Raw genomic sequence first — 21051 nt, 5'->3', positions numbered from 1 at the left:
AAATCCTACCCAGGAATGGCTTTCCATCCACCATTGGGCCTTCGTCTCAAAAGTAAGTCAGGGAATAGCCGCAGCACTGGGGACAGATTGGAAATTGCACTGTGCTTATAGACCCTAGAGTTCAGGGCAGGTTGAAAGAATGAATCGGACTCTAATAGAGACCTTTACTAAATTGGCCTTGGAGACTGGTGCAGACTGGGTATCACTGCTTACTTTTGACCTGTTTAGAGTGAGAAATTCACCCTATTAGCTTGGCTTTACTCCTTTTGAAATAATGTATGGACAACTCCCAACCTAGCCTCCAGACTGAATTGCTTGCTGATTTGGATGATACTGAATTTCGGTGTAAGCTTGACTATTTAGAGCTGGTGCATTAGAGGATGTGGCCCCAGCTTAGAGCATTATATGATTCTGCTTCTATTCCTGCCCCCAATTTGTTTAAACCAGGGGAATAGGTGTTTGTTTGAAGGGACAACTTGAGATCTCTGGAACCTTGGTAGAAGGGACCTTACATGGTGCTACTGGCTACACCTACTGCCCTTATGGTGGATGGCATTGCTGCTTGGATCCACTGCTCTCACTCCAGACCGGCTGACCACTTTGCCCTGGACGATTGTGGGGAAACATGGGGAAGTCTCCAAGCATCCTAACCAACCACTCCGCATATGCCTCAAGTAAAGAAAAATGAACTGCTTGTTATTGGTATTGTTGTTTAATAGAATGGCTAAGGTCAGAGAGGGACCATAATCCATTCAAAATCAAGAGCTGTTGGAGTTTAGTTTTGGGCCAGAGACATAAGATGGTGTCTCAGGACTATAAGTCAAAGGGGGGAAATGCAGGGTTAAAGTTTTGAGGCAGTGACCACTTGTTGCTTGTTTCTAGCAGAGCAACACATGGTGGTAATCCAAACACCTGGTTGGTTGTGTGCCTTTATAAACCCTGCAAATCTTCAGCTTGATGCTCTCCGCCTAGGCTCCTCTGTGTCAGAGTGTGGGACGAGGCCCGAGCTGCAGCTCATTTAAGTAAAACCTTAAAACAGCTGTAAAGTCTGACTCTCGGTGGTCTTTTTGGTGGGGGTCCTGCGACTTGGGTATAACAATGTTTCCATTTTTCTCTAGTACCCCTCGAGATTTATACTAAGGGCTTGTGTGGAGCAGATCCTCGGTGAATTCTTGAGGAAACCACTTGAAACCTCCTCAGGAGATTGCCATTCAAGCCAGCCAAGCAGGAGAGTCTCTGAGACTATTTTATCCAATAAACCACCAGAGAACCAGAAGGGGAACAGTGGCCCAGAGGGTAGAGCTCCTGCTTTGAGAGAGAAAACTGAGCAGGAGATACAATCCTGACCAGGCAGGAAAGCCTGGGAATTGCTTATGTCCAGTTAACTACGAGATGGTGGTAAGTGGTGGTGGTAGTGCCTCAGCCTTGAGCAAAGCATCTCAGGAACACATCGGGCCCTGAGTTTAAATCCTGGGATGGCCACAAAAAATTCAAAAAGAGAAAGCCAAGTTTATGTATCAGTGTCCTACCTACTTATGTGTGTATGAATATTACCTCCCATAGTGCAAACAGACCTATGCAATGCTTCTGCTTTTATTTACTGGTGTATTTTTCAGATATGCTAGTTGCGCATACTGCATCATTCTCTTTATTTCAGGCCCATTGCTTTTCTCTTCCAGGGTTCTAGGCCTGTGTCTTTATATGATGCACACTGAAGCTCTCAGCAGACTTTATTTACATTTTATTATGAGGCCAATGCAGGAACAGTCACAAATCAGGCAGGGGCAAAGAAGATCAGGTTTTTTAGAAGTAACCGGTATTCAGAAAATTAAACTTGAGAACATAAAATGGTAGCATACTTATGTAAAAACTACCATTAAGAAAAAATGAAGGCGCTGAAAATATGGATTAATGAGAGAGTGCTTGCCTAACATGCAAGAAGCCCTGGGTTCCATTCCTTGAGTTCAACCCAACAAGTGGCAAAGAGATAGCTACCTAGGTAGGTAAGTAGGTATAAAGAAAGAAACAAAGAGAGTGAGAGAGGAAGACAGAAAGACAGAAAGACAGAAAGACAGAAAGACAGAAAGACAGAAAGAAAGAAAGAAAGAAAGAAAGAAAGAAAGAAAGAAAGAAAGAAAGAAAGAAAGAAAGAAAGAAAGAAAGAAAGAAGGAAAGAAGGAAAGAAGGAAAGAAGGAAGGAAAGAAAGAAAGAAAGAAAGAAAGAAAGAAAGAAAGAAAGAAAGAAAGAAAGAAAGAAAGAAAGAAAGAAAGAAAGAAAGAGAACAGAAAGAAAGAAAGTAGATAGATGAAGCTGTTTTTCACATCAGAAGGAAAGAAGGGAACATTTTCTAGTCATGAGGCTTTCTGCAGTGTGCCAGGACACCAGCATCACTTTCACACAACCGCAGAGCAGCATGACTGTCTCTGTCCCACTTCTCAGGCAGCAAGCGCCCCAGAGTCAAGAGGGCAGAGCCAGGTTCTAACTCAGCTGCTTGGAAACAGAAGAGAAATGGCCCTGCCCCTCCTTGGACTTGGGATTTGCATTAATGATTTGGAGCATGAAGTAAGGAGAATGGACTGGCAGAGATAGAAGGGTCTTCAAACTGGACAGATGGAGAGTCAAAAACCCACTCCCTAAGACCAGGAAGCAGGATTTTTCTACTCTGTTCTGCCCCTCTTCCCCTCTAAACTGGCTCTCTATTGGTAACCTAAAGATAGCCTGAGGCTCCTTTCACCTGAGGGAGGAAGGTTAATTAGTTATCATTTGAAGAGGCTGAGAAAAGCCTGACCTGCTGTAACTCTAACAAATGTTTCAGGTTTCCCTCATTACTGGTTGTGCCTGGAATGAATGAAGTGGTTTTGCAGCTCACTTCCCTGTTGAGTGTGTACATTCTGCCTCTTAATCCTGCAGGTCTAGGTCTCTCCAACTAGCCTGGCTTTTGAAACTGTTTTCTGTCCTTCAAATAATGTTACACTGTAGTTCTTCCTGCTAACAGGGCTAGGGCTTGGATCCTGAGAACTGCATTTGAACCCAGGATGGGTCAATAATATTTCTTTCCTTCTATAGCTCAAGAACATTTAGAGTGTAAGTGACTTCTCATCACCAAGGCAAACACAGGAATCTCTTGAGCAACTGACCTTTCAGAACTGGAAGTCAGAGTGTCCTAGACTTCCCTGCCCTGGCCGTTTTCACCCTGTGATACTGAGACCTAGGCCTCCTGAGATAGTGTGATGGGCGTGAGCTATTGGTTCTCTGCTAGGTTCAGAACTATAATGACATTGACAATAAAAGTTAACTGCTTATCACAAAGGACTTGGGGAGCATATTAAGCCTTTCAACAATGGGCCTTTCAGAACCCTGCAGGACACAAGTTTATAATGCTAGAGTCTGAGAGGCTGGGCTTATGTATGTGCTACACTTGAACCTTGAGGTCTGACTCCAAATCTGGTGTACAACAGCATTCATTTTCCAAAAAATATTCTCATAATTAGCAAATAGGAAAAGTACTTTGATTGTCCCTCACTCTTTTTCCAGTTGTGTGTCTCAAACTGAAGCCTGGGCGCTGTCCCTGAGCCATTCAGCTCAAGGCAAATACTGTACCAATTGACCCACAGTGCCACATGGGGTTTTTTGATGGTTCATTGGAGGCAAGAGTCTAACAGGCTTTCCTTCTCTAGGCTGTCTTCAAACTGTGATCTTCAGATCTTAGCCTTCTGAGAAAGTAGGTTTCCAGAGCCACTGGAATCTGGAGTATTGTTTTTGCCAGACCTGGGGCTTGAAATTAGGGCTTGGGTACTGTCTCTGAGCTTCTTTTTCTCAAGGCTAGCCCTCTACCACTTGAGCCATACCACAGCTTCTGGCTTTTTCTGAGTATGTGGCAGTGAGGATTCAAACCCTGGCTATCATGCATGCTGAAAAAGCTCTAAACCACTAAGCCACATTCCCAGCCTCAACCTTATGATTTCATCCCTCCACTTGCCTATCCACAAGAAAAGGCTTCTGAGTATAAATCATCTAAACAAATCCCTATAGGAAGTTGTCCAAAGATAAATAAGACAAAGCTCATACTGGGGACAGACTCTAACCATGTGATGATTTGACAAATGCCTCCATTTAATTATGTATCATGTTTCAACACTTAATAAAGTATTAATGAAAAATGAGCATGACTCAATGTACTAAATTATTGTGTATAATTTTATAATAGATGTACAAAACACAATTTATATTATGTGTATAATAATACTAAATACAATAAACAATATAATGAATAAATTAAAATTAAATACAAAATCAATAATAATAATCATAATATGAAATAAACATACATATGTACCTATATATCATATATTACACATGTATACAAATATTTTTTCTATTGCAGGGTCTTAATTCAGGCCCTATGAACTCTAGCTTGAAAATCTTTTCCTCAAGAGCAGTGCGCTTAGCCTTCACCCATGGTGCAAAAGAGTTACTTGGACAGTGAGCTCAAATCCCAGCAATGGCAGAAATACTGGCCCCAGTTCCAAGACAGTGACTTAATATTTGTAACAGAAGCAGTTATGTTTATTCAGTTCCATAATGAACATTTAAGAATATCAGTGTAGAATTTTATACAGCTACTCAGACATCCTTCACTTACCCCCAAAGTGCTTCTTGAGCACTACATATTTTTGTACGTTTTTTACTGTAAAAATATTGTACAGAGGGGTCACAGTTATATGAGCAAAGTAATGAGTACATTTCCTATTGAGCATTGTTGCCTCGTCGTTTGTTTTCACCCTACCTTCCCTTCCTGCCACTCTTCACAACTAACTTTCCCTGTCGAGGTCAGTGACTTAATTATTTATTTTGGCTTGGCATGGGGTTTGAACTCAAGTAGTGGCAACTCTGCGCCTTCTGTCACATTGCTACACATTCCTCAAGTCTCTGAGTTCAAATCCCAGGCTAGGAAAGAAAACTGGTAGAAATTCCAAACCAGGGAGCTTTATTATTTCAAGTTAGTTAGGTAGATAGTTAGTTAGTTAGTTAGTTAGTTCATTAATTTTGCCAACCGGGTCTTGAACTCAGGTCATGGCAACTCTGACTCAGCTTCACTCTCCCTAGGATGGGGGGCAGCCTCGGGACCCACAACCTATCCAGAGACCCTACACCCAGATGGCTTGCAGGACGAAAAAATAAAACAGAACAGCACAAAAAGTAGGGAGCTGTAGAGGGCTCAGTGTTTTATAACTTTTTCTTTGCATGGTGACCATCCTGGGTCTGAATAACGGGAAATCCTGAGATACTGGTTTCTGGACCAGAAAAGTCATGGAATGCGATCGATCTTATCCTTGAATGAGTACTTCATGCATGATGTGACTAGGAAATGATGGGCAAGACTCATAGGATATCGCTTATTTGTAAAGCAGTGTAGATGAAGCATGACAATAATCATCACAGTCATGAAATGAAGGCATCTGGAAAGATCCAAGAATCAGTAGACACATGGTAGATTGGATTCCATCAAGGTTATCATCTCTCCTACTCTATACCAATGTGTACTTATTTGCATACTACCTTCAACTTATGAATGGATGACTGCTGTGTGCCCTCCCCCATACCTCCACCTGGGGGTCCATCTCAGGTTCTGGGAACGGCCTTACTCCTTAGTGTCTCACAGACTGGTGTGCTCACATGGACCCATTCGTCAATTGGGTCTGCTGGTCCCCGAATTCAGATCCCAGCAGTGCCAAAAGATTCATCCTGATGTCAAAAGACAATTGTTGCACCTGTGTTCCTTTCCTGTGCAAGTCCTGGGTCTCAGCTAGGATGGAAAATGCATGGGCCACCCTGGGGCCATGGGAATAGGTTGTTATCATATGAGCCCAGTTATACCTGTCATCATTTACTGAAGAAAATACACAATACATCCATGAATAGCATACAAAATAGAATAACTACACTAAATGCACAATGCAGTCCACACGGATTTGAATATACATCCCATGCTTAAATGATGCATTCAGGACAATAGTGGCCTCCCTAGTGCTCGATCTCTGTTTCTGGGAACAGCTCAGCAACTTAGTGGCTCACAGTCTAGTGTGATCACATGGACCTATTGGGCAGTTGGGCTTCCTAGGCCCAAAGTTCAAATCCTAGCACTGCCAAAAATTCCCCTGATGTGAGAAGCCAGCCATTGCACAAGGTTTCCTGTGCTGTGCAAGTACTCAGCTAGGATGGAGAATGCATAGGCAACTCTATACTCATGGGAATAGTTTGTCATCCAGGTCACCACAGTTATATCTGTCATCCTATACTCAAGGAAATACACAATACATCAATGAATAAGACACAAAACCAAGACAATAACTACACTGAATGCAAGATGCTGCCCATCCAGCTATGGAAATATAGATCCTCTGTTTAAATGATGAATTTATGACTGTATTGGCCCCACCTGGGCTCCAACTCAGGTCCTGGGAATGGCTTAGCTCCTTAGTGCCTCACAGGCTGTTGTATTCATTATGACCCATTCACCAATTGGGCCTGCTAGGCCTTGAGTTCAAATCCCAGCACTGCCAAAAGATTCATCTAGATGTGAGAAGCCAATAGATCCACCTGTTTTCCTGTCCTGTGAAAGTCCTGGGTCTCAGCAAGGATGGGAAATGATATATAGGCAACTCTATAGCCATGGGAATAGGTTGTCATCCATGTCAGCACAGTTATATCTATCACCATACTCAATAAAATACACAATACATCCATGAATAAGACACAATTAAAAGAATAACTACACTGAATGCAAGAAGCATACCACACCTGCAGGTAAAGAGAAACCCTATGTTTAAAAAAGGTGAGCTGTTATTTTTTCCAGTGTTGGGGCTTCAAATCAGGCTCTGCGTCAGGCCTGACATTCTAGTCTTCAAGGATTGTGAGATTCTCCTTACCCCAAAGTGCAACAGAGCTACCCATTCCTCAGTTCACATCCCAGTACTGACAAAAAATTCATTCTGTTGTCAGAAGCCAGTCTTTGCACATGTTTTCCTCTCTTGTGCAAGTCCCGGATCTCAACTAGGATAGAGAATTACATAGGCAACCCTATAACCAGGGGAACAGGTTGTCATCCATGTCAGCACAGTTATACCTGTCACTATACTCAATAAAATGCACAATACCTTCATGAATTAGACACAAAATAAGGAGAAGTGCACCAAATGCAAGATGCTGTCCTCACAGGTATGTAAATATAGATCCTATGTTTAAATTATGAATTTATGCCGATCCTGGCCCTCCCTGGGACTCGATGTCAGTTCTGGGAATGGCCAATCTCCTTTGCTCACAGGGTGGTGTCCTCACCTTGACCCTTTTGCCAATTGGTCCTGGTAGCCTCTGAGTTCAAATCCCAACACTGTCAAAAGATGAATCCTGTGTGAGAAGCCCATCAATTCACGTTTTCCTGTCCTGTGAAAGTCCTGGGTTTCAGCTAGGATGGAGAATGCATAGGAAGTCCTATAATCCTATAGCAATAGATTGTCATCCATGTAAACACTATTATATCTGTAACCATGCTCAGGAAAATACACAGTACTTCCATGGATAAGACAGAAAATAAGGAGAAGTACACCAAATACAAGATGCTGTCCACACATGTAAATATAGATCCTATGTTTAAATAATGAATTTATGACTACTGTGGCCCATCCTGGGGATCAATGTCAGATCCTGGGAATGGCCAAACTCCTTAGTTGCTCACAGGCTGGTGTGTTCACCGTAATCTATTCACCAATTGGTCCTGCTAAGCCCTGAGTTCAGATCCCAACACTACGAACAATTAGATCATGGAGTACGAAGCCAAGTCTGCAACTTTTTTTATTTTTCTCTGAGAGTCCAGGTTGTCAGGCATGCTGGAGTACACGTCTACAAATCTAGATGCCATGTAATAGGATGTCATCAATGTAATAAACGGAATGGGTGCCATCATAGTAAAATCAACGGTAAATAAATGAATAAAACAAAAATACAAGGAACAACCACACCAAATGTGTATGGACTGAACATCCATAGGTAAGTACAAATCCTATCTTTGCAATGTATACAAATAGTATGTGTTCCAGGGCTGCGGCTTGAATTCAGGCCTACAGTACAGGGCTGACTTCCTTATCTTTAAATATGATGAGCTTCCCCTTCTTCCACAATGCTGCAGATTTACCCAGACCCTGAGTTCAAATCCAAAGCCTGGCAGAATAAATAGGGTGAATTGCAACCCAGGGAGATAATTTCCTTTAATTTTTTTTCCTCAGCAGGGGGCTTGAACTCAGGTCGTGGCAACAGCTTCAATCACCCTATGCTGGGGTGCAGCCACTGGACCCACAGCTGATCCCGGGATCCTAGACCCCCAGGCCTTGTGTGGAAAAAAATGCACCGAAAAAATATGGCACGATGGCCTTTTTACGTTTTCTTTCATAGCCCGGTGACCATCTTGGGTCTGAATGACACTGTTGCAAAGAGTACTTCACCTTGCAATTCTGAAGGTTGGCAGACTATTGGGGAAGCCATAGGCCCACATGGCAAGGTAGGTCCTGATTTCGAATCCCCGTCCTGGCACCAACCAAAGGCAGGAGATACTAAGAGACTAGTTCCCATCTATAGGAATAACAATGGAATGTTATCAATGTCATGGTTGAATGAGTTGATTATGAATGATGCTCGTATAAAATTAGACAGCATCATTTCAGGAGACTGATTTCATTTAATATTTATGAATCATTAAAAGAATAATATTACAGGAATGCAATAATTTCAGGACACTGATTAATTTACTTAATAGTTTGTTAATGATGAAAACAATAACATTAATTACATGGAGGCATAATAAATACCCAAGAATTGGTAGGAATATAGTCCATATAACTGAATAATGTATAGACATCTCTGGCACTCTATAAAGATATATATTTATGAGCATACTACTATCTGGGTGTCAATCGGTTCTTATTTTGTCAACTGATGGGGCTCAATCTCAGGTCCTGGGAACTGCCTGTCAGCTCAGTTTTCCCAAGGATGGCGTGCTGACACTAACCCATTCATGAATTGGGCCTTGTAGGCCATGAGTTCAGATGCCAGCACTCCCAAAAAATTAATCGTGGAGTAAGAAGCTGATGGTGACACATGTTTTCCTTTTCTGTGAAAGTCCTGTGTGTCCGGTATGAGGTGGAATACATATGCAGACCTATGTCCTATGTAATCAATGTAATCACTATTCTATTTGTCATAATATTCAATAAAATGAACAGTCAATACATGAATAAAACAAAAAAATAAAGTGAATAACTGCACTGAATGTAATATGGAGTCAAAATATGTATATAAATATAAATCATATATTTAAAATTTATACGAAGAGGATGTTTTCTAGTGGTGGGCATTGATTTCAGGACTAAGGAACAGACTTGAATTTCTTGACATCAAGGAGGCAAGCTTCACCTTCCCACACAGTGAAACAACGTTACCCAGACCATCAGTTCAAATCCTAGTCCTGGCACCTTTACACTATGTGATGCCCAATTCTTAGGTATTTCATTATGCCCCCATTTAAATAAATGTGATTGTTTAAATGCTTCATAAAGTATTAATTAAAATTGATCAGTGTAGCATAATATAATTGCATATAATTTTGTCCTAGACTCATTCCAGAACTATTCAATCATGACACACATCACATTCCATTATATGGATAAAAATGAGATTCTTAGGATCTCCTGCCATTTGGAGGTGGCAGGACCAGGATTTGAATTGTGGGCTCCAGCTCCTACTACTTTAACCTGAGGATAGGGAACTCATTGGTCTGTCCAAGAACATCAGCAAGACCCATGATTAGCCAGGCACCAGTGGCTCTCACCAGTCCTCCTTGATACTTACCAGGCTGTGATAGGAGGATCATGGTCAGTCACCCTTGGCAGGAAAGTCCTTGAAACTCCTGTCCAACTTGTGCCAACAAATCCAGAAGTAGAGGCGTGTGGCTCCAGTGGTAGTGGAGCAGCCTTGAGCAAAAGCAGTTCACAGACTGTGCCTAGATCCTGAGTTCTAGGTCCAGGACTGGCAATAAACAGCCATACACAACAATCTGTGCAACCATCCGGCTAAAGTAGGTCACCCTCTTGTTCCCAACTGGATTGGACAGAGTTTCCTGGGAAAGGTTCTGCTATTATTTGACTCTGCCCATTCATTCTGCATCACAGGATTCCAGCCAAACCCCCATTCTTTCATGGTTCTTTCTGATCAATGGGACACAAGAATGGAAGCCACACCCCATATTCCCCCTTCCCCCCTCCTGGCCCGGACCCGCACCTCTACTGTGCCCCACACTCTGGGCCAGGCCCTGCTGCAAATGTGCTCCAGGGGTGGGAGTGGGTGTTGACCTGAGGATCGCACCCCCATCCCTACTGGCCAGTGTCCCAGGAAACGGGAAGATGCAGGCTTGGATGAGGAGTGGGCACCAAAGAGCCCCTGGCCTGGAGCAGTGGGAGCCACACAGCGGCACATCTGCACCCTTCTCCCTGGTGAGAACCTGAGGCTTTAGTCAGATGTGGGGAGCTGCATGCCCACACCTGCCTTCTGGGGTCTTTTCCTTTTTCCTGGGGATGAGGGTGTTGGATGCAGAAGATAGACCCCCCTTTCTGTGTGAGACCTTGTCTTCTGTGCTTGGTAAACTTTTTCAACTGAAGAGGGTCCCAGAAAACCCACCAGGGAGGTAAGGATGCTGGGGTCAGAACAGAAGGTGAATATCTGGGAAGACCCCCTTTCCCCCACACACACATACAATCGGCCTATCCCCCGCCCCCAACTGTCTAAAGTTCTCACAAGTTGATCACATTTCCCATGTCTACCAGCTTCTGCTGGTGCTCCCGGTCCATCTGGTCTCCAACAAACTCAGGAGATGCACAGCTCTCTCTCTCTCTCTCTCTCTCTCTCTCTCTCTCTCTCTCTCTCTCTCTCTCTCTCTCTCTCTCTCTCTCTCTCTCTCTCTCTGAGTGTGTATGAAAGAAAGAGAGACAGACAGACAGAGACAGAGAGTCAGAGACAGAGTCAGAGACAGAAACAGAGACAGAGGCAGGGAGAGACAAAGAGAGACAGAGAGATCAGAGAGACAGAGAGACATAGATAGAGAGACAGAGAAAGAGAAGTCATGTTTCTCTTTGTACAGCCTGACTGTACTAAGGTGAGTGATCTGTTGGCAAATTGCAGGTGCTGCAAGGAAGAGTGTTCTGTTCTGTCACCGGTCTGAATGTGTGTGTGTGTGTGTGTGTGTGTGTTTGTGTGTGTGTGTGTGTGTGTGTGTGTGTGTGTGTGTGTAGAATTGGGTTGTAACAAGGAGGCTGGTTGCTTTTGGTAACTTCTACCTGCTATCTTTGGGGGGTGCATGGGCTTCACAGCTGAGGTCTGGGTGCCTGGAAGCGTGAGAGGCTTGAAGGGGACTCAGCATTGTTAAATTACAAGAACAAGGGATCTCTGTTCCCTGGAGCTGTGTACTCTCTTGGGCCTGGTTGGTGGCAGTGGGAGCTTGGGAGGACCTGGGAGTGTGGCCTGAAGTGGGTGGCTTCCCAGGGGGAAAGAGAGCATGGCCAACACTTAGTAAGGATATGAGCCCTGCTAGTATGGAGTACAACAGTATAGCTCAGACTCCAGGTGTTCTCATCATGATGTCTGAAGGGTGAAGCAAACCCTACTTTAAATCTTGAGCTGTGATCTTCAGATCTCAGCCTCCTGAGTAGCTAGAATTATAGGCAAGAGCCTCCGGCACTGGGCCTCTGGTTATTTTTTGTATATTAGGGTTTGACCCCAAGGCCTTAGGCTTGCCAGTCAGGTATTCTAACATTCAAGCCAAGCTTTTATGTCTTGGGGATTTCTGAGATGGTGACTTAATATATGCTCAGGCTGGGCTGGATCATGGTCTTCCTATCTGTGATAGGCATGCACCACCAGGCCTTGTCCTCTGTAATTGGAATTGTAGACATGTGGTGCCATGCTCTGTCATTGGTTTAGATGGATTGTCCCAAACTCAGTCCATAGCAGCCAATTCTTGACCACAGGTGAAGCTCTGGGTTGCGCCTCGACCATTGGACTTCAATCTCCTCATGTGACAGTTGTTAGGAAACAAGGGATTAATACAGAGGGATCTCTGGAGCAGGGCAAGGTAAAGGGAGGGGCCTTCAGATACAGTTCTCAGCAATCCTGTGAGCATATGGCAGTAAGATACCCAGAAAGAGATAAGATGGTATCTGTTATTAATGGTGTGACAGACATGGGATTATGAAACAAAACATGGCTTTCTTTCATTATTACCCTATGCCCATGAGGAAGGGGATGCTTCACTTTGTTCACTTTTGCAGCTGGGGGAACTGAGGCACAGAGTAGCCGAGTGACCTATTCATGACTCCCAGCTGAGAGGAAGCACGGCCTGACTTCTCAGCCATACTCCCTAGGACAATGGGTGCTATTCAGTCCACTTTTGTGGTGGGAAGTCCACTTCTTGTCAGTCGTGGGGCTTGAACTCGGCATGGACCCTGTCCCAGAGCTCCTCAGCTCAAGGCTAAAGCTCTACCACGTGAGTCACAGCACCACTTCCGCTTTTGTAGTGGTTCTTTGGAAATAACAGTCTCACAGTCATTCCTGCCCGGGTTTGCTATGAACCATGATCTCATATTTCATCCTCCTGTGTACTTAAGATTATAGGTATGAGGCACCTGCATCAGGATTAAGTGTAATTCTGACATTCTTTCAATCTATCTCTCTCTCTCTCTCTGTCACAGGATCTTGTTGAATGGGTGCTGGAGGAGGTGGCCCAGCGACCCCATATGTCTGGAACCAAGGTGGCCCTCTCATCCTGTAGATTTGCGGTGGGTCAGGAGATATCTTGCTCAGTCTGTTGTACCAGCTCCATGAGGTAAGCCCTGCTGTGCCTGGATAGTCCAAGACGGTTATTCATTGTCCATCTAGCCTTACTGTACTCAGTATTGTGTTCAATGTCCTTTTCTAGCAAAAAAAATTCTGGCCAAAATTGATACATAGTTAAAGAATAAAAATGTAATGCCATCTTTAGAAAGTCATTTAGGGCTATGGGAAAGTGGCTTCATGGTATGGTGATTGCCTAGCATGCATGAAACTCTGGGTTCAATATCTCAGAACCACATAAACAGAAAAAGAAACACTGGAAATGGTGCTGTGCCTCAAGTGGTAGAGGGCTGCCCTTGAAAGGAAAAAAAGCTGAGGAATTATTCTCTTTCCCTGAGTTTATGTCCCAGGACTGGCAAAACAACAACAACAACAAAAACCAAACATTTAGTAAATGAAAATAAAGAACCCATACTAGGAATATATAATTGCTGGTTCCATACTGATACCTGACAATAGTTCTAATTCATGCACTTTAGCTATATTAGGATACTTTGTTGAAAAAAAGTTTTGTTCATAAGTTCACGGCAATTAATGCCAGGAATGTGCTTAGATGTCAGGTGAAGATTAATTCAGGAAATTCAAAGATTCCAGGCTTTTGAGTATTCACTGCTAATCTCAATAAGAAGGGTAGTTTAAGTGAGATTTGGAAACCTTTTTGGCCAGTCATGTCACCAAAATGGCAGAGGCTAATTAACAGTTGTGACAGTAGAGAAGAAATGACTCCAGATGGAAGGAATAAATGATAGTAACTAAGGTATAGCAGAAACCATTCTAGGGAACCATTTTTGGTTATGGAAGAAATAGTTGTCAACTAGGCATATTCCTCATTGCCTTTAGCATTCTAAATCTCTTAGGCTAGTTCTTAATCTCTGTGTGATAAATATATCCCTTTCTATGCTGTTCTTGCATACTTGGTCTCCTTTGCTTTCTTTTTTATGATTTTTATTGTAAAAATACAGTGCTTTCTAAAAATATGTCTTTCTCAATTTCTCTATGAATATTTCCTGATAATAAATATACCTACACAGATGGAAGAGGCTACTAATGTAAGGGTCCCATAGCTCCTGAGTCATTAATGTAACAAAATGGCAAAGGAAGACATATTTATTGCTACCTCAATTATTCTAAAAACTGCAATGTCAAATCACTTGATTAAGATTTCCATTCTTGTCTACTTAGTGTCATTAACTGCACTAAATACAAATAAGAGCCGGGTACTGGTGGCTCATGCCTGTAATCCTAGTTAGTCAAGAGTTTGAGACCTCAGGATTGTGGTTCAAAGCCAGCCTGGTCAGGGAAGTCCATGAAACACTTATCTTCAATTAACCATCAGAAATCCGGAAGTGGTGCTGTAGCTAAAGTGGTAGAGCACTGGACGTCTGGTGAAGAGCTGAGGGACATTGCCCAGGATCAGAGTTCAAGCCCCATGACCAACAGAAAAAGTGCAAAAATGACTTTAACTTTCCCCAAAAGGAACGACAAAGTCAATAGTAATCTTCCCAAGCAGAGAAAATAATTCCAAAATGATTCAGGGCACCTACTTTTGCTGAGTTACTTAAGTTATGGATTCTTTGCTGAACATATTCTCTTTTTTTAAAAATTGTCAAATATTAGCTTTAGTATAAAATTAATCTAATATTTCTCGGTTCAAAAGAGAAGTCCATAAGTTGATGTCACTTGGATTTATTACTATCTCAGTTCAAAGCCAACCCAGGCAGCAGAGTTGGTCAAACTCTTATCTGTAATTAAACACCATAAAATGCAAAAGTGGAGTATTGGCTCAGTCAGTAGAGTCAGTCAGTCAGTAGGAGGCATGTAGGCAGGAAAGACAACTGTACAGGGACAGGGTCCAACCTCTGAGTTCAAGCCCCAGAACCAGCACAAACTAAAAAAAAAACAAGCAAACAAAAGAAACCTCAGGTATTTCTTTGGGACCCTCTTACAGGAGTACTGGTCTGAGAAGAGGCTCCTTTTACTGATCATACTCACTGGATCCTGCTCTTTTGAAATCCTTATTGCTATGGAAAACTCAGGTCCACACTAAAGGAATTGATAACTCCTGCAACAAGAGAATCATCTCAGGAGTGAAACATCCATCCATAAGACACTTTGAAACCTCCATGCCTTTGCTCCTTTGCAGGAGACCACTTTTAAAATGAAGCTATTTCCTTTGTCCTATGTTGGCCTTCAAATGGCATATTGTTTCCTTTTGTAATACTCTCAACTAGACTAGAAGTGTATAGACAAATTTTATATGAGTAAAGGACACACTACAAAAAGTCAGGAACAGAGTTTCTTTCAAGCCTTGGATTCTTTTCTTGTATTGTAAAAAGGAAAACAAAACTTAACTTGAATTTTGTCATTCCTCTATGTTCAATTCCTCTCCTGGGATCAGTTTACACTTTCAGTAACAGTTACTTCCACTCACTTCCAGTAACAATCTGTGGTGCTGCTCCAGATAAATTGAAAGTTTTCTGGCTTCATTGAAATACTACAAGGACACCTTTGGGCATGTGGTAACATGTGTTTCAGAGACTTAGTAAAGAGAAAATGTGAAATTTAAATTGCTTATAAATACATTATCCATGAGTATATTGAGTTCAAACTTAATTGCTCTGTAAATTAAGGCAAATTTTAAATGGGAAGAAGGGTTTCAGATCATTTTTTTTGAGTGTCTGTGCTCTGCATTAATTTCCCAAGTATACATGATTTAACAGTAGGAGACATAAGAGCAATAATAGGAGAAAGAGAAGTTCTGTGTTTATGTATAAGGGTTCAATACAATCGAGAAGACTCTACAAATAAGACAGCATTAAAACAATAAAGTCAAGTCCAGCATGTAGAGTTATGGGAGTGATATAAAGAAAGCATTACTCCTAAGTGGAACATGAAGCATGAGGCCACTCCCTTTCTAAATCATGCTTGCTAATCACGTAAATTTGTAAAAAGTAGAATGCAAGAATAATCCTGTTTCCAATGCAAGTCAGATATATGATCATGGACTTAACTGGAAAAAAAGAGTCCATATTGAGAGAACAGGGATTATACTAGCAATGAAACTGGTGGCTAAGATCACATTAAATTTCTTTCATTTTCTTATATTCGTTTTTGCTGTTGTTGGTCATGGCAATTCACCTCTGGGACTGTGAGCTGTCCCTCTGCTATTCAGCTCAAGGCTACTGCTCTACCACTTGAGCCACAGTGCCACTTCCAGTTTTCTGGTAGTTGTTGGAGAAAAGATTCTCCAGGACTTTCTACCCGGGCTGGCTTTGAACCCCAATCCTCAGAACCAACCACCACTAGGCTTGCGATCACCTTTCTAACAGTGTACAGTCAGGATATGTAATGTGTATGTTAATCTATCTTTATATGAATTCTTGAGTTAAAAATCTGGGCTACAGCTTACACTTTACACTCACAAAAATGTTTGAAGCTTAAAAGTTGATACTCCTAGAAAAATAAAACCTAAGGATGTAAAGGATTCTGGGAAGTTCAGTTTGTATCCAGCCTTTGCAGAACAGGCTTTGAGACACTACTTATAATTGATCAGGCAAACCTGGAATACCAGACATGAGCAAGATTGCTGAATAAGAGCTTGAGACTTTTGCATAAATACATACAAACATACACATACACAGAGAAGCACTTATATGTGCACACACAAATACACAATGAAACAATTCTCAGAATAAGACTACAATCAAGTGATAATTTTTAGTATTAGAAAGCCCTCAAGTGAACTTTCTTTAAAAAAGTTGAGAATATTACATAGCTAGGGACCAGAGACAGTAAGAGATTCAAGTAATCATTGTTAATGGGATCAGATCCATGGAGGAATGAATCAGAGACCCCTGTAAGTACATCTGAAAATGTTCATATCCTGTGTCAAATGTTAGAACATCTTTGAAAATAGTACATAAACAGTCTGAGCAGTCAGTCTAGTGGATAAGATAATAGGGGAAGTTCAGAATTGCTAGTCTTTATCTAGATTAAATAAACCAACAACCTATGGCAGGGTAATGTGGTACAATCCTGGAGACTAAGACAGGAGATTAAGGAGTGGAATTACATAGTGATACCTTCCCTGGACCAGGTAGTATACTTTTGTCTCAAAAAAACAAACCAAACAACAATAAAGGAATACACAGTTGGAAGTTCGGGCTAATTTCATTACCATGTTTTGAGAAGTCAAGTTTCCTATTGAAATGCAATACATATAAAATCCTCACTTGTTTTAAATGCTCTCTTCGTTACAGAACATACCTAGATGCAAAATGGCTCATGATTCTCTCCCCCAAAATTGCGAAAGTAAGTATCATTCTGTTAGATTCCAAAGAACTGATGAAGGATTACAAAAGCTTAAGCCTGGAGAAATAGCAAAGTATGTCTAACGTAGAACTTTTTAGACCTTGCTAAACTAGAATTCAGATTTAAAATGAATATTTTGGTTTTCTTGTAATTTCATATTTTATAGGATACAACAAAAGTCTTTTTAAGTAGAAGGTTTAATTGACAAATTCACAAAGTATACTAGCATTCTATTTTCCTAGAATATACTTTCAAGAGAGTTATAATTAGAACTTAGTTAATAAATAATACCAACAGTTCATGTATAACATGATAATGTGAGTAATCTAGACAGAGTTGCCAACAAATGGATGACAGTAATTTATAAATTTGGGAAAAGAGCAATTTTTTGAGGGTGTGGTTTAATATGGTGTGAAGAGAGTAATTGTGTGACATCTTCTTTCTTCTTCCTATATGTAACTCAGGAAGCCATTTCCTTAATTACGTGCCTCTTTATACATTGAGAAAAATTCTAGGTATGGAGTTTGTTTTCATTTTTGTTTTTATTTTATTGGCTTGTCCTAAAGCTTGAACTCTGGGCCTGGACACTGTCACTAAGCCTGTTTATTCTCAATGCTCGTGCCCTAACACTTCAACCTCAGTGCCACTTGTGTCTGGCTTTTTCTGAGAAGTTTATTGGAGATAAGAATCTAAGAAACCTTCCTGCCTGAGTTGGCTTTGAACCATAATTTTCAGATCTTAGCATCCTGAATATCTATGATAGCTAAAAAGTAAAATATAAATAATATTTGCAAGTTTTCTGATCTCAAGAATGCCACTGGGGGAAAAATGATGCAGCTCAGTTTATTGTGGCATTCTTTCCTGTACAAGGAGGGCATCACATTAGCAGAGGTGTAGTATTTTTTCACAATAGAGTTAAGCTATTCATGATGTGAATTAAGGAATTTTAAGGTGCACTTTTTACAAGATGGAAACTGTTGGTCTAGGATGAATTTATGGCATAAATCTTAGGATTGATGTTCATACAAATAAAGCTTACTCTGATAAACAATTGCTTACTCTTGAAGAATTAATTATTACAGATGCTTCATAGTCTTATCCTCTATAATAATGTGGCTATTTTTCTGTTGACTTCTCAAGTTGTAACAGCCCATTGGAAGCTGTATTTACTTCAGAATTTCATAACATGCAAACAGGTACTGTTTTGAATCTCTCAGGTATGGAATGTTGATAATTTAAAAATGAATAATTAGTCACAGGAATTTTTAATAACACATATATTCTGTCCTTTTAACAACTTATTTACTTTTAAATGTTATGGGTTTCCATGTAATTAATCTCTTTTCAGTTTTAGTATGAGAAAGTACTAAATTTATTTTTTTTCAAAATATTGGCAAGTTTATTGTGAAAATATTGTCTAGATGGATAACATTCAATTTGATGACCCCCTGATAAAGAAAGGGTAATTAATTCAAATTAGAAGCCAAATAGTTTTGATTTTTAAAAAGTTACTACATAAAGAATAATATTTACTATACCAATACAGTGAAATTATATTTTATGCAGCTTATGTTTAAAATTTTATTATCAAAGTGGTGTACAGTGTGGTTACAGTAATTGTAAGGTAGTGAAGGCATAACTTTCCAAACTTGTTACCTCTCCCTCATTTTTTCTCACAGTTTTCCTTTCCCCCTTCACCCCTCACAAGTTGTAATGTCCATTTCCAAAATATTGTCTTGTGAATATTGCTATTGCATTGGTTTGCCTTTCTGCTTTCTCTAACCATTTTGTTGTTCCTCTTCCCTTTCCTAGTTAAGGTAAATGTGTACACAATACACAGGGTACCAAAATCAAATACAGCAGGGAGAAACCATAGGGAAAATCCTAAAGAAAATAGCTATTACATAGTACATCAAAAACAAAAACCACAAATAAAAATCTGTTTCCATATCTTGGAGTTCATTTTTCTCAGCATCAGCTTATATGGTCATATACACACATAATAATGACAGTGGAAAATAATAGTTGCATGAACACTAAATCATGAAAACAACATGTTATCTTTTTGATGGTAAAGGTGGTATTAGGTTTGGTGAATTCGCGAATCTGATAAAGGAATTTCAAAAGAGTTTTAAAGTTATGACAGGTAAATTTTAATTGTTCAAAATTTTTAACACCTTAGCCTATTAAGAAAATTTAAAATTGCCTGGGAAAATAGGCTTTCATGCAAAGTAATCCATGGAGACTCTGTAGAGAGGAAACAATGTGGGTAAAGATGGCTCTCTTTCACACTAAACAAACAAACCTCAGAAAACTTGCTATAAATCCAGTAGGATCCCTTGAGAATTGTCATTATCCAGGAAATCTATTCACTGTGTGAAACAAGGTTGGAGTGGAATTTAAATTCAAATTCTTAAAAAATAAGACATCAAAATTTGTGAATTAACAGAGAGTCGGGGACGAAGGAGCCAGACGGAGCGGACGAGCGGATTCTACTCAACACCAACAAGAACCGACAAGGAGCGAACATCTTCATCCTGCTGTTTGCAGACCAGAGACGACCCAGGATCCAAGACTCGGCGTGAGTACAAGCCCGACATCCTCACTCCTCAGGGAGCAGAGGAGGGAAGGCCACCCGTCCCCCCCAGCACTGGTGATCTCCATCTTGGATACCGACAAAGCTCGGAGGAGCTGCTAGCTCCAGCTCAGGCCTTGGAATAAAATGAGTCATTTAGCAGGTCACAAGAACTTAACGGCGAAGTGACCTGCCAGACTCAGCTCCATCCAGGGAAAAGTCACCCAGCTCAGGTGCCAGCCATCGGAGTGGCTTGCCTCACTGGGTAACCAGAGCCAGAGGCTGCCCCTCCCTCTAGCAGCCACCACAATTAATTGAAAAACAGAAACCCTGAGAATGGCTCCAGGCTGGGCGCTGTGAGCTTTATCACAAAATAGCCCCAGGGAAAAGCTACTGTTTGTTGAAAGGCCTCAACTCTACCCAGAACCTAGCCTCATCACCACATCCCCCTCTTTTGTGACTCTCAAAGCAGACCACCCTCCCAGAAAACTAACCTGGGAGGGGGATCTCAAAATCTTGGGTAAAGCAGAGCATTTTTCTGCCTCTTCCAACCAACCGACTTAAGAAACCAATCAAGCCACAGGACCTCAAGCTGACCAGAGACTCCAACAAGAGACTGGTTGCAGACAAAAGGGAGATACAGGATTCTTCCCAATCCTCCCCCCCCAAAAAAACAAAAAAATCAAAAGACTTTTTTTTTCTTTTTTTTCTTTTTTTTTTTCTTCTTCTTCTACTTCTTTTCTTTTTTTGCTTGTTTTTTGTTTTTTGTTACCTTATATATATACATATATATATATATATATATATATATATAAATTTTTTTCCCTTCTAAAACTTTTATTAATCTTTAATTTTTGCCTCTTCTGAAAAAATAATCGTTTTCCAGTAAATTTTTTTTTTCTCATCTTATAATTTTAATTTTAGGAATACGTGAATGAGAGTTTTCCTTTCTTTTCTTGTCTTCTTTCTCTTTTTCTTTCTTTCTTAATTATCTTTTTGTTTTTTATCTAGCTCTACTGAACTTCTGATCTTTTCTTCTCCCTTTCCCATCCTTAAAGATTTTCACATCTCCTCTATGTCCCTCCCCTTCTCTGAACATATTCACATTCCTCTCTAAATAGACGGTCTTTTAACCTCTATAATAACATTAATTTTTACGTTTCTATTCTTTTTCTGGTCTCTCTTTATTCCCCTTTCCGTCTCTTCTTTTTCTCTCTCTCTCTACTTGCAT

The sequence above is a fragment of the Dipodomys merriami genome, unplaced genomic scaffold (genome assembly GCF_024711535.1).
Source record: "Dipodomys merriami isolate MVZ:Mamm:240054 unplaced genomic scaffold, mDipMer1.0.p SCAF_295, whole genome shotgun sequence".
NCBI lineage: Eukaryota > Metazoa > Chordata > Mammalia > Rodentia > Heteromyidae > Dipodomys > Dipodomys merriami.
The sequence above is the reverse complement of the archived record's forward strand: the minus strand, read 5'-3'. Positions refer to the sequence as shown.